We start from the raw sequence: 13,270 nt of genomic DNA, 5'->3' as shown, positions 1-13,270 counted from the left end.
TGAAATGAAATGTTTAACGGTCTCTTGGGGTACATAGCCTGCCGTCTTCTCAGATCACCGCCCATCCGAATAAAGCACCCGTAAAGATTCAAACCTTGTCTCTACTTATTGATTCTGGTAGTACAGGCAGTACAAACACTGACTTTTCTGGTTTCGTAGATAAGTGGCCTAGAAGATTTTGGTTACTGTGAATGAGATAAAAAATACACACAGAAAGAAAAGTAACCATACAAGCTAGTATATGTCAAGGACCAAATGAGTGGTATAGACTAGTGGTTTTCAAATCAGAATGAACATAAGAGAGTCACTTGGGAACCTTTTAAAAAGTTCAGGATTCACCAGATCTACTGAAGTAGGCTCTAAGGGGAAGGAGGAGTAGAGACAGGGAGTCTGTGATTTTGGACAAATTCCAGATGATGATTCTGCAGCCATCCTTACAGGCTTCCTTTATTTCTTTAACCTCCTGGAAAGCCTTCTGGGAAGTGACCATGCCTTTAGGGGAGCAGTCACTTTCCCTGAGGCTGCACTAACTGTGATCCAGTTTCATCTTGTGGTTTGACTTCCTTTGGTGTAGAGGCTCCAAATCTGAGCAAGCCCAAATCTCGAAAGGAGAGGACACCATGGCATTTCTGGTCCCTGGAAACTTCTGCTGCCTCCTCCCTAGAGCCTCAACCCAACTCCTGAGATGTGGTTGGATTCCAAGTTGCCCCCTACCCCTTCCCTCAGGCCTTCAGTCTCTGACTCTGCTGCAAGGACAAGGTCTGACCGTAACACCTGGGACATGGTTACTCAATAAATTATGAACTGACTAAAGAGTCAAATGTGTCCATTCAGCTCTCAAGTTTCTAATGACATGCCCAAATAAAGAAAAATTAATAATATAATTTATGCTGTTATTACTTTTATTACTATTATCTTTCATTTATTGAGCACTTCCAATGTGCCAAGCACTAATCTAAACATTTTACTTTTGTCAGATTACTTGTCTGCACATTCACCATGAGGCACACCTAGAGTTTCCCAAATTGTTTCATGAATCTCCAGTGTTCTAAAGAATGTTAATTAAAAGCAAATTGACATAAGTAATATTTTCTTCTAAAATATACTTTAATATGTGTAAGGAAATGTCAAACATATGTAAGTGGTCATTATTAAATAGTCATCTGCCATTTAAGATGGAGATGCCATTTTTTTTGTAATTGCAAAAGACTGGAATTATATAGCGTAAGAATGGAATAGTTGAAAAAGCTGTGGCACATCCACTCAATGGGGTAACATAAAGTTGATAGAAAGAATGAGGAAGGTCTCTTTTATTTGGCTGGTTTTTTATCCTTACCCAAGGACATTTTTTCATTGCTTTTAGAGAGAGAGGAAGAGAGATGGAGAAAGAGATACATCAGAGTGAGAGAGAAACATTGGTCAGTTGTCTCACATATGTGCCCTGATCGGGGATCAAACGTGCAACCTAGGTATGTACCTTGAATGGAAATCAAACTCACAACTTTTTGGTGTACGGAATGATGCTCCAACCAACCTAGCCACATCCACCAAGGGAGAAAGATCTCTTTGAAGTGATGTGGAGGGATCTCTGGGATGTAGTGGAAAATGCAAGATACAAAGAAATGTGTCCAGTATGTGCTACCTTTAAGGTAAGAAAAAAGGGAGATATACATTTATAAAAAGCCACACTGTATAGATAAACCAGAAATTGATTTGAAAAAATGAAGGAAAAGAATAGATTTTAAGGAATGGGTTTGAAGCAATAGTAAATGTTGACTTTTTAAAACATTTTATTTATTGATTTTAGAGAGAGACGAGGGAGAGAGAGAGAGAGAGAAACATCGATTTGTTGTTCCACTTACTGATGCATTCATTGGCTGATTCTTGTATGTTCTTTGACCGGGGATTGAACCCACAAAACTTTGGCATATCTCGATGATGCTCTAACCACCTGAGCTATCCAACCAGGGTAACATTGACTTTTGAAATATATAAATTCTTTACAATTTTTATAAAAATTAAACAAAAATTGTGAAATCTAAAACAAACAGAAACAAGTAAAAGCATTTAGTTAAAACATTAGTTAAAGTAATTAGAAAACAATATTGTATATTTTTAGTGGAATATATTTTAAGGACAAAAAATACCAAAAACATCAAATGTCACTCAATAGTTTAACAGTCATTGTTAACAGTAATATTGGATATAATTTTGAAACTATGTTATGTATATTGTAAGATAGAGCCAATCAGTGATTACTGATGTAATGTAATTAGGAACCAAGATCTTGAGTGTATATAAAGGAAGAAAAAAGAAGCTGAATTATAACAAATGTCAATTCTAACTAATAATTTATTATATATCTATAAATCCTGGCCCCAGCAAATGGAGAGCCTGGAACCAATGGTACCTCAGCAGCCATGAGCATCCCTAGTGCACTCACTGCTGTTTCCAAACACCACTGTCCATGAAAGGAGATGGAACTTCTTGGAGAAGTGACTGGCATCAGGTCTGGGTTAGGGAAACTACAAGGCAAGCATGTTTTAGAAAACAAGGAAGTGGTCAAAGACTAACAGAGTCCTGTCAAAAGAAAAGAGCAGGCAGCTTGAAGGGGTTCTCATTTGGGACAACTTGAACATCAGAGAAATGACCATAATTGACTTAAATCATTGAATATATAAAAATCTATGAGTCCCTAATAATGATTCAATAAAGATAAAACAAACAAACAAAACTTCACTGTTACCACTGATGTGATATTTGAATTCCTAACACAGAAAATTGGTCCTCGAAGGAGACAAACGTATCTATCCTTACTTTTCAGAAGGAACTATGTTGTTCCTTTGATGAGAAAAGTTCTTCACTTTAGATGACTGCCAGCTAGTAAATGTAGATGAAATAACAGAACTAGAAAGCCAGCATTTTGCACTCTAATGTGATTATTGGTTTAGGGAAGGCACCGTAGATGTTAAACCATTAGTAGAACAGATGATGGGGAACTGGAGAGATACATCGTGCCAAAGTCCCATGCCTATAGAGCGTTTGCTAGTGACAAAAGGGAGAAACTATCTTTACAGAGGAGAGAGACCTGGCTGTCACTACCTCAACTCAGTAATCAACTTGGGCTCATGAATAATGGGACAAAAATATAGTAATCATACGCTCCTGAGGAGATGATAAATGAAGTACACAGCATCGTCTATGAAGAATTATTGCAAAAATCTTTCATCTGAATCTAAGCAAGACTTTAGTTCAAAGTTCTAATTTATAGAAAATATATTAGACAGAAGAATAAGTTAAATAAAACCATTAAGAAACATCATACAGATTCAAAATGTGGGATACTCTACAAGACAGTTGGCTTGGTCTCTTTAAAAAGGCAGTGAAGAAATGGTTAGCTTGGGGCCCTGATTGGAATGGCTTGGTTGGGCATCAACACGTGAAGGGAATGGTTGCTGGTTCGATTCCTGGTTGTATCACATGCATGGGTTGTGGAATTGGGGGTTTGGTCCTGGGGAGATGTTTCTCTCCTTCTCTTTTTCCCTCCTTTCCCTTTTCTCTAAAATAAATAAGTAAAATCTAGAAAGAAAGAAAGAAAGAAAGAAAGAAAGAAAGAAAGAAAGAAAGAAAGAAAGAAAGAAAGAGAAGAAAGAAAGAAAGAAAGAAAGAAAGAAAGAAAGAAAGAAAGAAAGAAAGAGAAAGAAAGAAAGAAAGAAAGAAAGAAAGAAAGAAAGAAAGAAAGAAAGAAAGAAAGAAAGAAAGAAAGAGAGAGAGAAGGAGGGAGGGAGGAAGGGAGGGAGGGAGGGAGTAATGGTGGGTTGTGGAGAGATTAAAAGAGACCTAAGAAATATTACAATCAAATTTAGTGGATTATTCTGGGTAATATCCCTGGGGAAAAACACAGATAAAGACACTTTTTGAGACAAACAGGAGCATTTTAATATGGACTGTGTAATCAATGATATTAAGAAATTATTTTCAGTTTTGTTCAGTATGATTATGGTACTATGGTTGTATAGCAATATATCTTTATGCTAAAGTATTTAGAGATGAAATACCATGATGTCTTCATTATGCAATGGATTCAGATACACAAACTTTCACAGTTGAAACAGACAGGAAAATCTTGACAGTCACTGAATTTATGTTATGGGTATTCAAGTATTCTTGGTACTTTTTCCAGCTTTTCTGTCTGTTTAGAATTTTCACAGTGTGTGTGTAATGCTGTGCCATACTTGACAATAGCAGATTAAATGAGAGATCACTGGAACCGGAATCCATGAATTGATGTATGCCACCTATTGAGTAATTGAATTACTCCTCTGTAATAGATATTTTAAATATTTTGTTCTCTGATTTTAACTAAAATAAAATAATCATTATGTAATTCCTTTAACATTTTGTTTCATTGCATGATTATTAAATACACACATGAAATTTGACCATTTCTTCCAGCAACTTTTTCATCCATGGGTTCAAAGCACAGTCTCATTTTTATCTTGGAGTCCTACAATTGCTTCATTGACTCTTATCCTTTGAAAAAAATGTACCATAGTCAAAAATTACTATAATGCTGTCTATAGTCATTTCATGAACTAAACTCAACTGTAAAAATATTAAGATGGTTTATAATTTTTTGCTTTTCTCCATGTTTGAGATTTTGTTGTCAGTCCTAATCAGAAAACAGACAAGGTTAATACAAAATAGTAAAAATGGAGAAGATACAAATCTTATAAAATCTTACAAAGTTCTTGTAATGTTTATTCCTGGTCTGTAATTTTTGTCATTCCTTTTCTGTCCTTCTTTCAGTACAAGCTCAGATATCACCACCCCTATCCCATTTCCTCTCATGGTCCTGTCTACCTGGTCACAGCCCCATCTTCATCACCTTCACCTCCTACACCCTGGTTCTCACAGGCCTTGTCCTTCATAAAGTTCCCAGTGGCTAAGCCACACCTGAAGAAGGGTTGGGAGGGTGGTAGATATAAATAGTCACCATTCAGGTATTACTCAGTCCAAAGTGAATAATTTCCTCTTAGTCTGCTTCCTCTTCACACAGCAAAAGCAATCACTGGGAACTCCCTCACTTGTACTTGGGGAACAAGGTGGTTTCATTTCTTCTTTGTGTATTCATACTTCCTAATAGTCCTTCAGCTAAACTCAGTTAGTTGGGCTTGGTGAAATAAACTCATTTCACAGAGCATGGAGGAATCTTGGGCAGAAGCTACTTAGGTATAGATAGATGGAGAGAGAAAGAGGAAGGGTGTGTGTGTGTGTGTGTGTGTGTGTGTGTGTGTGTGTGTGTGTGTCCAGCCTTATTCTTTGGTTCACGTTGGTGGAGTTAACCACATCTGGATGTTTTTTTCCTAAGTTTCACTTTGAATTCCTTTCTTGCTTATATCTAGAACATAGTCAAAAATTTTTGATATAGAAGAAAGAATATAAACTATGAAATCAGCTTTATCCTGTCTCACTAGCTCTATGATCTTATGCACATTGTTAGACTTTCTCATCTCTGAAACAGGAATAGCAATGTATATGTCATCAGGATGTTGGGTGGACTGAAAGAGGTAAGTGTAAAAAGTGCCCATCAAATTACCTGGCAGTTAGCAAGAGCCCAGTGTCAATATCTTTTTCCTGGCTTTCTCCTTTGCTCTCCGCTCCCCTGGAAACCATGGAAACAAGGTCCTTTCTGTTTTGTTTTGACCTTACTCTGAAGTGGACCCTAACCACCACTCCCACTCACAGACTGCTCTCTGAACTAGCCTTGTGAGTTGACCCTAAGCTGCCCCCATAGTTGCTCATCATTCTTTCCTGCATTCAATTTTTTTCTCCTGGCCAAATCATTGGTTAAATCACAATGGGGATCTCCAGGATCTATTTGAGAGGCCAAAGCTAGTGATGGAAGAACGTGATACCAGGGATCAGGATGAAGGGCAGGCGATGGACTCAAGAATAGCAAATCAGTGACTTGGAATCAGGTCCAGAACAGGATACAGAGTTTTAAGGGGAAGTCTAAGCACAGGTTCATGGCCAGTATCAACACCAGGTCATTGACCAGACCCTAGGGAACTGGGGGCCACAAAAGAAGAGTTCTGTAGGGAAGGAAGCAGCTACAACTAGAAATCTGATATAGGAACCCTAGGGGGTTGGGCAGCTCTGTCCTTTCTCAAATCAAAAACCATGGAAGAAGAAAAACCATCATTCTCATTCCCATCAAAGAGCACTTTGGTTCACTCTCATAAGGACGAGGACTTCCTGGTCCTTTGTAACTATCACTCTGTTAGTGACTTTTCAGCTTTTATTTCCCTGGGGTTACTTAAAAGCATACAAACTTAGAAAACCAGGAAAACTGCCTTTTTTTTTTTTTTGAGAGAGAGAGAGTGAAAGAGAGAAGCAAAAAGATGAGGAAACTGTGAAACTGTCCCCTTTTTTGTAGCAACTCTGGCTGAGAAACTCGGATTAGGCAGAAGGACAGGTAATAACCATTTTCACAAGAACTCTCAGTGTCTCTACAAACTGCCTTTATGGGAAGGCAGTTCTGACATATACATTGCAGGTACAGAAGAGGAGAAAGTGCCGATTGACCCATTCTCATAGTCTCAGGGATTACAATAGCAACAGCCTCTTGGAGGGCTGACAGTTACAGCTGTTAGAAGCTCACTTTAGAAATGCTCTTTTTTCAAATGAACACCTGACACAAATTCTTATCCCTGGAGAACCCCTTTTCTCCTCCAACCTCAAATCAAACATTAGCTTAATTAACAAGGTTTGCAATGTCTTCACTGGCAAACACATGTGAGAAATATTTTGTATAGATATTTACTTCTTATACAAGAACCAAGAAATACATGAAATTTGTTAAGGATGATTTGCTCCTCTTACTTGCATGAGGAGCTATTCTTATCTTGGCCACCTTAGGTTGAGGTGACAGGCCTGGTGCTCAGGGAGGGAGGTCTTCTGGCAAGGGGGATGGTGGGGCAGGGTGTGAGGGAGGAAGATGGTTGATGATCCCCCGAGACAACATGGCACAGCAGAAAGGCATGGACTTTGGGACAAATGATGTAGGCCAAGTTAATACACCTCTGTGAGCCTCTGTTTTCTTTTCTATTAAGTGGGCATAATAGAATCCAATGACTGGGAATTGGATATTTTGGTAACCATGAGATGATGTATGTAAAGTGACAAGCATAGGGCATTGAAAATGATAAATGCCTAGTGTATGTTAGCTCTATCTCCCCACACAGCCAAAATAATGATATCTTCTATTCATGAGGTGATGACGTATCCCAATTTTCCTGGGATTTCCTGCTTTATTGCTAGAAGTCTCATGTCTTGGGACTTGCCTCAGCATGCAGCAAACCAGAGAGTTGGCTCCCCTATGGTTAGCACACCTTGATGATACACCTGTCTAAACCTCAGCTCTTGGACCTGCCAGCAGGGCTGGGGCAGGGCTGTTGAGCCTCCTTTGGGGATCTGTGCTTGGGTACCTGGATGAATACAAATGCCAAGAGGTGGTATAACCATCTTTTATGCATATATCTAAACTGTCCCCTAGCACTGGGAGGGTTAAGGCTATAAGGAACAAGACACAGTCCCTACCTCAAAAAGGAGGTATAGGAGTCATGTATGTATAAGGGGACAAAATTAAGGAGGAAGGAAGTACTTAAGTGTGAACTGAAAATGGAAGATTAGCCCTGGCTGGTGTGGCTCAGTGGATTGAACACTGGACTGTGAAGCAAAGTGTCACTGGTTTGATCCCCCGTCAGGGCATATGCCTGGGTTGCAGGCCAGGCCCCCAGTAGGGGGTGTATGAGAGGCAACCACACATTAATGTTCTTTCTCCCTCTTTTTCCCTCCTGTACCATCTCTCTAAAAATAAAGAATAAATAAAGAAAATGGAAGGTCAGTCTGATTGACAGTCCTCCAAGGTTGATGAGCAGAACAGCCTTAATAGGCCACGCTAACTCAGTGCAAGACAGCCTGGAAACAGCACAGTGGTTGAATGGAGAGGGCCCAGTACAGTTAGTTTAGCAAGGTCCCTTGGAAGGTGTGTGTGTGCCGAGGGATTAAAGGATAGTTAGAAAAGCCTTTTATAAAAAGATTTCTTTATTTTTAGACAGAAGGGAAGGGAGGGAGAGAGGGAGAGAAACATCAATGCATGGTTGCCTCTCACACGCCCCCCTACTGGGGACCTAGCCTGCAATCCAGGCATGTGCCCTGACTGGGAATCGAACCAGAGACTCTTTGGTTTGCAGGCCAGCACTCAATCCACTGAGTCACACCAGCCAGGGCAAAAAAGTCTTTATGGTGGAGGTAACAAGCTATTTTTGGAGACTCTGTAGGATTTACTGATGGGAGAAAGAGGATGTTCTGGGCAGAGTGAACAGTGTGTGTCAAGACCCAGTGGCAATAAGCAGCATGGGAGAATCTCAGAAGGCCCATTTTTGCTCTGAGTTGAGCACATAGTTCAAGTAAGGGTGAATGAAGGACATGACCTTTTAGGGGTAAAAAGGGCTAGATAGAGGCCTTGTAGGCCTTGCGAAGGACTTTAAACCTTAAGGGTAATAAGCAACATGATCAGATAGATTTATTTTCTAAAGAATCTCTCTGGCAGTGTGGGGGATAGATTAATCAGATGGAAATGAGACTGTGGGTAGACCAGTAAGAAGAGAGTCATGACAGTCCAGCCTGATGGGGGCACTGATAGGAAAGCAGTGACAGAGGAAGGCATGATGGGTAACAGCGAGGGGCGAGAGAGCAAGGGGCAGAAATTCAGGCAGATCACCAGGCTCTGGTTCAAATGACTGGGAGAATAATGATACATTAATAATCCTGGCTTTGCTACCACTTATTTACAATAGAATTCTTACCGAATATCTCTGAGTCTCAATTTCCTCATCTGCAAAGGGTGATGACTACCTCATGGCATTATTGTGAGGACTTAAAATTGTAAATGTTTTCATAAGTGTCTGGCACATTAGCAAGTTCTGTATGAGTGCTTCTTACATACACAAAGAAATCACAGGAGCCTGTGGGACATTGCCATCAGGCAGCTGAAAAACAGACTTGGGACTTCGGAGCAAGGTCTGGACAGATTTTATGGATCAGCGTTGCCTCCAGAGGAGTGGGTAGAATTGCTTAGAGACACTGTGCAAACAAGGAGAAGAGGACCAAAGACAGTAACACAGAGACAGCAACATCTTGTGGAAGATCGAGGCTGACTTTTGAGGAGTAGACCAGGAAAGGCTGTGTGAAAAGTAGGAGGGTAGAAGTGGCGTCACAGGACCAGGGGAAACACAGGAGGTGCTTCAGAAGTCACAGGACATGAGGCCTCTGCACTGTAACAGTGACGCTCATGTTTCAAAAGTTGAAGTGCAGGGAAGTAAGAAGGAAAGAACCTAGAGATGGGAAGGTGGGCACAAAAATATCCACAGATTCAGGAAGTCATGAATAACATCATCACCAGGTGGCTCCAAAGAAAGACCCTTTGTGGCTGTCCTATGAGCAAGTGTCTCAGAGCCAGCCTTTTCTGATAGACTTGCTGGAGTTTCACTCACACCTGCCAGTCAGCCAGATGGCACTCATGTAGTCAAGGATCAAACTTCCACTGCTGCAAAGCTCTGGGCCTCTCCATGTCTCCCTATCGACATCGCTGCCTCTCCATCCCAAACCACTATCCTTACTTGCTGGGTCTGAGCGCAGTTACTGCTTTCTAAATTATCACTCTGCATCCATTCTTGACACCCCACAAACCCATGATTCTCTCTACTGCAATTTCTTCAGAGCATGTCTCCTAGCTGCCCACCAGTTCACAGTATTGGGATTCTAGTGTTGCAACTCCTGGAGAAAGATTGCTGGGTTCAATTCCTCCTCCAGCACTAACTGGCTGTTGGGACTTTGGACAACTAACTTCTTAACCTCTCTCTGTGCCTCGTTTCCTCAGCTGTTAAATGGAGCTATGAGGATGAAATGAGTTCACAGTTTCTGTCCTTCCTTACCCTCCCTCCCTCCCTCCTCCCTCTCTCTTTCTCCCTCCCTCCCTTTTTTTCTTAGTACAGTGCTTCGCATAGTAAATTCTCAATAAATGTGAGCTATTGTTAAAATATTTGGGATAAAAATTCAAGTTCTTATCATGGCTTCTCCAACTTTCTGGCCTTTTCTGAAAGCACTCACCGTTTCATTCTTACAGCTTCAGCACCACCTGCGTTCAGGCAATTTACTTTCACATCTCAGATCAGTGATCTCAGATCGGAACCCTCTTCTAAATTCTTTATAGATCTTTGCATATTATGCCACCAGAACCACTTAAATTTAAAAACCAACCAACCAACCAACCAACCCTGAAGTTGCCTAATGTGGCCCCTTTCCTCACTCCCAGCATACAAATTATGGGGCAGCAAGCTGTCCATTCGGGGCTGGAGACCAGTTAGTGGGAATTTGGAAAGAGCTTGAACCAAGGTGATCCAAGAAAGGGGAAAGCAGCAAAGGTGTGAGATGATAGAATCATCAGACCAGTACCCTTCTACCATTCCAACATCTTCATTCCAGAGCCCAGAGAGATCTTCCTCAAGTTTATTTTGGGTAGGCCCCAAAGAATCTCTGGTCCTTGTGCTGGGAACCCTTCATGCTGGTCCCTCAGGGAAGCAGGGCTTTCCAGTAAGGATAGTCCTGAGCAAACCTAAGAGCAAGGTTGGCAGGGCTGGGACTGCGGTCCACACATTGGGGTTCAAGAAAGTTGAAGTCTGAAAGTCATGCCTTTATCTTCAAAGTCAATACAACCACTGTTACCATGCATGACTGGACTCTATGTACAGAACAAGCTTCTCTCTTCATCAACTTCGCAGAGCTTGTTGAAGAATAAAAAGCAATCAAGGAAATTCAATAAAATATGTTGACTGAATAAATATTCCCTATGGAAACATTCAAGAGGAGCAAATGGCATGAGAAGATGAAAAGAGAAAAGCAGAGGCAGTGGGACACGATTCCAAGAGCTGAAAAGAGCATGGAGGAAAATGGCCATGGTGTTAGTTGTGCTGGAGATCAGTTACTGTGGAAGGCAGTTGTCCCAACTAAGATGGCACCCAGTCTGACTCCTGAAACTATCACAATGTCAAAGGGGGATGTGACAGGGTAGAGCTGGGGTTTGGACTAAGGGAAAAAGGTAAATCAAAGGACAAACTGGCTCAATCCTCAAGGGTCAGGGAGCAGGGCAGGGACTTTCCCAAAAGGTTGATGGTCAGGAAATCCATACTATGTTAATTGGCTACTGATGCCAGTTACTGTACTGTATGTCCAGGGCCACTTTGCCAGTCTCAGCCAGATCTGCAGTCAAGGGGATGAGGCAGGCCTCCTCTCACAGCATTTACGGTTATTTCCAAGGTTATAGGAAACCCTGCTAAGGTGCCTCCAAAGGTACGTCACAAATACTTTTTTCTCCCTGATTTAACTTTTTATATTTTTTCCCACTACCATTTAGTCCCCTTATACCTCCACCCACCCAGCAATCACTCTTGTTCATGTCCGCATCCTTTTTCCTCAGTCCCACCACCCCTCTCCTCCTCCCACCCCAGCCGTCATCCTGCTCTCCCAGTCTGTCCCCATTTTCGGTTAGTTGTTTGTTCATTAGATTCCACATGAGTGAAATCATATGATATTTGTCTTTCTCTGACTGGCTTATTTCACTTAGCTTAATGTTTTCCAGGTTTATCCATGCTGTTGCAAAGGGTAAAATTTTCTTTAGTCTAGTATTCCAGCGTGCAAATGTCCCATAGTTGTCTTGTCCACTCATCTCTTGACACTTGGGCTGCTTCCGTATCTTGGCAATTATAAATAATGCTGCAATGAACCTAAGGGTGCTTATGTTCTTTCGAATTAGTGTTTTGGGTTCCTTCAGATATATTCCCAGAAGTAGGACAGCTGGATTAAAAAGCAGATCTATTTTTAATTTTTTGAGGTATCTCCATTACTGCTTTTCAGAGGCTATACCAGTCTGCATTCCCACAAACAGTACAAATTGGTTCCCCTTTCTCCACATCCTTGCCAGCAGTAGTTTGAGAAACACACCTTCTTTTGATAATTGAAACTTTTTATTTTCTCAAAAACATTTTAAGCATGTATGAACATAAGGATATGAAGCTACAGTCTGTCTTCAAAGTTTATTATAACAACCCTGGCCAAGTAGACTGGTTAGTGTTATCCACATATACCAAGGTTAGGGTTTGAACTCTGGTCAGGGCATGTACACAAGCAACCACGAATGCATAAATAATTCTCTCGCTTCCTCTAAAAGAAAAAATTTTTTAAAGGCTCTATAACTAGCCTCCTCCTCAAATTAACCCAACTTAAACTTGAAATTCCTTCTGAAATGTTACATGCCAAGTGAGGGGATGTCTAGCAATATGAACAATGTCCACACTCCCCAGTTGTCTATGCACTGCTCAGCTCCTGTAACTCAAGAGCTCTACAGCTTCCTTCGTGGGGTCAATCCATTTCACACTTGGGTCTTTCTTCCCTGCTGCCTTTTTTTATTCTCCAAGAACTTTGCCTTCTTTCCCAAAGAACGCTGCTTGTCATGGTATGCCTGTAGTCCCAGGCATCCATCTTCATAAAACCTCAACCTGAACATTTATTCCTAAGACTTTGATTCTTATCCCACTAACACAACGGAACTCTATTCAGTACCCCTTAGTTTTCAAACTCTTACCTAATGCTCAAGAGGACCAGAACTCAAAAGGAGTTGAGGCCACTCAGTATTTGAGTTGGCCAAAAAGCCCAATCAGTTTCTTTCCCTTTAAAACTAAGTGAAGGACTTTGTGAAAGTTCAGTTCTCAATCATGGCTGCACATCACCATTTTTGAGCTTTTGAAAATTGTTGCTCAGATCCCTATTTGCTGAAAATTCGAAACTGTAGAATCTTGAAGTTAACTGCCGTTTTAAAAAGCTCTGCCAACCCTAATATGTAATGAGGGTTGGAGGATCACTGCTCCTTTCAAAATCTTCACTATCATCTCCACCAGACTCCACCCTATACCTTCTTTCAACATTTCTAGCATAATGAGTCATTTCCTTTACATTCCCAATTCATAGCCTTTCAGAATTGATATTTCCTAGTACAGCCCATTATACTAAGCTAAATGTCTTACTTTTTTAAGTCTGTGAAACCCAGTTCCAAAAACCACATGTCCCAGCTCCCTGAATTACATGGCCCCTCCCCCCTTGGAGAAAGACATAGGTTTAGATTTATGGAGGTTTTTGTGATTTGAACTTT

The sequence above is a fragment of the Pteronotus mesoamericanus genome, unplaced genomic scaffold (genome assembly GCF_021234165.1).
Source record: "Pteronotus mesoamericanus isolate MK-2021 breed Mesoamerican mustached bat unplaced genomic scaffold, CSHL_Meso_final contig_20, whole genome shotgun sequence".
Classification (NCBI taxonomy): Eukaryota; Metazoa; Chordata; class Mammalia; order Chiroptera; family Mormoopidae; genus Pteronotus; species Pteronotus mesoamericanus.
This window is presented reverse-complemented; position numbering follows the sequence as displayed.